Source organism: Nansenia antarctica (assembly GCF_963989245.1).
Source record: "Nansenia antarctica genome assembly, chromosome: 2".
Lineage (NCBI taxonomy): Eukaryota > Metazoa > Chordata > Actinopteri > Argentiniformes > Microstomatidae > Nansenia > Nansenia antarctica.
The window spans coordinates 52967351-52970968 of record NC_137675.1 but is presented as its reverse complement, the minus strand read 5'-3'; positions in this window follow the sequence as shown (position 1 = coordinate 52970968).

The window sequence follows — 3618 nt, the reverse complement described above, 5'->3', positions numbered from 1 at the left end:
AGCATGTAAGTTATCCTTAACCCCTGCTACGAATGGGTCGTAGGAGAGCGCAGCCTCCTTGCGAAGTGGCTTACATCTGTCATAGAGCCACCTTTGGTGGTAACACTGAAGGGGTCATCTGGACAGATGCGTCTATCGTGGAGGTTGCATACTAGGGGGGATATCGTGTCGGATGCAGGTGGCTAGGCTTACGGAGTTATAGCTACTGCACCACACACAGGGAGTGTGTATTCCAAACCCCTGGATGAAGGCAGGTCACGGCCTGTCAGCTACATATCAAGTAGATTGCTCCAAAATCAGAGCCATCGCCGGTGGCAAAAACGTGGGATTATGACTGAACGCCTCTAAGTCAGAATCCCCCTAGCACACCGACGTGGTTATCTTGTGGGGAGTGATTGGATTGTGATGATAGAGCCTCTGTTGAGTCTGGGGGTGGGTGGATACTAACACTATTCACCTAAGGATGGATACTAACAATATTCATCCAACCCAGTTACGGCGCACTGGGCTAACAAAAGCGGCCTCCCCCTGGCTTGTTAGCGGGCTTGAGCGGGTAGTAAAAAGCACTAACTCCACAGGTCTAGAGGGCGGGCTTGTCGGACCCACAGCGAAGGTCCTCAATGCGAACGAAAATGAGAGTTCTCCCATGGCGGGGAGAACGAGCTCTGGTGACATAGGCGGGATGGCTCGACCCCCGCCTAACATTAGGCTGGCGCGTGGGACCAGGACTGGTTTACCCCCCCAGCACGATGCGTCACCCCTCCCTGGTGTCCTGGGAGAGAGGACCTTGGTCCAAACTGTTCTTAGCTGGGGCTCACCTAATACCCAATCTGCGAGCTCCGCCGTCCCTAACCTCTTATGGGAAAAGGCAAATAAGGCCGCAGCGTCTCACGTGGTGTGCCCAGCACCACAACCTGCTCTTGACTACTCTCAGGAAAGCAGAGTTGGATCCGATTCGGGCCCTGTGGTGGGTAACTCAGCCCAGTCCTACACTATCGTACTTCCCGACAAAAGAATTCGTTGTCCACTCTGCAATAATGGTCCGTACACCGTCGGTCGACTACGGAGTCACCACGTGGCGTGCCACAACGGGGTACGTCTCATGTTCGCTTGCGAATGTGGGAGGACCAGCTCCAACTACCACTCGATCAGTTGTCACGTGCCCAAGTGCACGGGGAGGCAGGTCGTGGCGAAGTTGGAGTTCCAATGCGATCTCTGTGAAGACACATTTGGCAAAAGAGTGGGCCTCTCCCAACACAAGAGACATAAACATCGATGTCAATGGGATGAGGAACAAGTCGGGAGGGCTGCGAGACGTGGGGGAGGGGGTAAAGGTTCTCTGCGATGGAGTTCTGAGGAGGTGAATACCCTGCTTAGACTGAAAGCCCTGCACGAAGTAAGGCCAAACAGGAAAAGGTGTGCAGAGGCTCCGATTGGCGAGTCTGGAGAGCAGGCGATGACTAAACGTCGAATATTGGGTAGGGCGGACCCAGAGAGTGGGGGCGGCGCAAGCCATGGAGACACCTTCCTGGCACTGACGGAACCGGCGGAAACGCCACCACCCCAGTCGGGAGTGCGGGCGAGGCTTCTTAGAGCCTTAAGACTGGGGACAAGTGGAACCGATTCCGGCAGGCGTTCAGCCTTCATCCGTTGTCTTCAGCGCGCAGATCAGGGCGCTTCCTGGATCGAATCGACAGCGCGTAAAGTGCTAAAACAGCTGGAAGTAGGGGGGCGGATTCGTTTGAGTGGCGGCCGAACCAGTGCGGAGCAAATCGAGACCGGGCTGATGGGTAGGATCAGGATGGGTCAGGTAAAGCACGGCGAATACCAACATCTGTTTGCTACGGACCGATCAAGCCTGGCAGCCCTAGTCCTTGACGGCCGGAGGGGTCATACATGTGTCATCCCACTGGCGGTGCTTGCGGAAGCATTTGGAGCCAGATGGGGGGCAGTGGACGACTACGAAGGACTGGGCCAGTTCTGCTCTGTGGGAGGCGCTGACAACGACGAATTCGCGGAACCAATTTCGGCTGCAGAGGTACTTGGGTCCTGTAAGACAATGAAGAACCGCTCAGCCCCCGGCCCAGACATGGTCAGTAAGAGCGCAGTACTGAGCTGGGATCCGACGGGAGAGCAACTCGCTTGGCTATTTAACACATGGTTGGCCTCGGGGATCATACCCAACGTCTTCAAGGAATGCAGAACGATACTACTACCCAAGACCTCCGTTCAAGCAGAACTGGACGCGGTGTCAGGCTGGCGGCCTATCACCATAAGCTCAACGATTTTGAGACTCTTCTCGAGATTGATAACGAAGAGACTGGCGCGTGCCTGTCCCATCAATCCTCGCCAGAGGGGCTTCATCGCCTCGCCTGGTTGCTCTGAAAACCTGATGATAATTCAAACTATCATCAAGACGAGCAAAAGAGAGAAGAGAGACCTGGGTGTGGTATTTGTCGATTTCGCGAAGGCGTTCGATTCTGTATCGCACGAGCACATCCTGGGTGTACTGCGACAGAGAGGTTTGGATCAACACATAGTTGGGCTGATTAACAACTCATATGTAAATTGCAAGACGAGGATCGAGGCAAACGGAGAGGCATCTCCAGCCATCGATATTAAGGTGGGAGTCAAGCAAGGTGACCCCATGTCACCTCTGCTCTTCAACCTGGCAATGGACGCTCTCATCCAGGCTCTGGAAACACATGGCGATGGGTTTCTGATCGGTGGTAAGACGGTCACGGCCCTCGCGTTTGCGGACGACCTGGTGTTGCTCAGCGCATCCTGGGAGGGCATGCAGAAAAACCTGCAGATTCTGGATAGTTTCTGCGGGATAACTGGATTGAAGGTACAGCCGAAAAAGTGTCACGCCTTCTTGCTAAAAGCAGTCAAGACTACATATAGTGGCCGCAAGACGTATTTAGTCAACAACTGTGCGAGATGGCGGTTGAGTGGAGAGGAGCTCAACCTCATAGGAACCGACGAGGCCGAGAAATTTCTCGGCCTCAGGGTGGGTCCTAATAGAGTGACAAGTGCCTTTGACCCAGTTGAAAAGCTGAGTCAATGGGCCGGGAATATAACAGAGGCGCCTCTGAAACCTACCCAGAAATTGGAACTGCTCACACGATACGCCATTCCGCGATTGATATACACGTTGGACCACTGCGAAGTGGGGACTCTGGTGCTGCGCAGGGCAGACGGAGTCATCAAAAAGGCGGTAAAAGAGTACATGCATCTCCACCACGCAACGTGCGATGGACTGTTGTATTCGAGGCATCGTGATGGGGGGTTGGGCGTCCCTAAGCTCGACTGCCTCATACCGTCCATTCAAGCTCGTCGATGGCAGAGGTTGAGCAGCTCAGAAGAAGGGCTCGTGAAGGTGATCGTGGAAGTGGCCTTCAGTCAGAATGACTTCAAGAAGCTCTGGACGAGGGCGGGGGGTGACCTATTGATGGTACCGACCCTGGGGCAAGCCCCCGGGGCAGATATAGAGGTGCCGGAAGGCGTGGTGAAATCAGCAACCAACCCCCCCCCACTATTACCGCAGAAGTGGCCAGGATCCAGCAACTGGCGTAGAGTGGAATTCCTAAAGTGGATAGGCCTACCAACGCAAGGTCT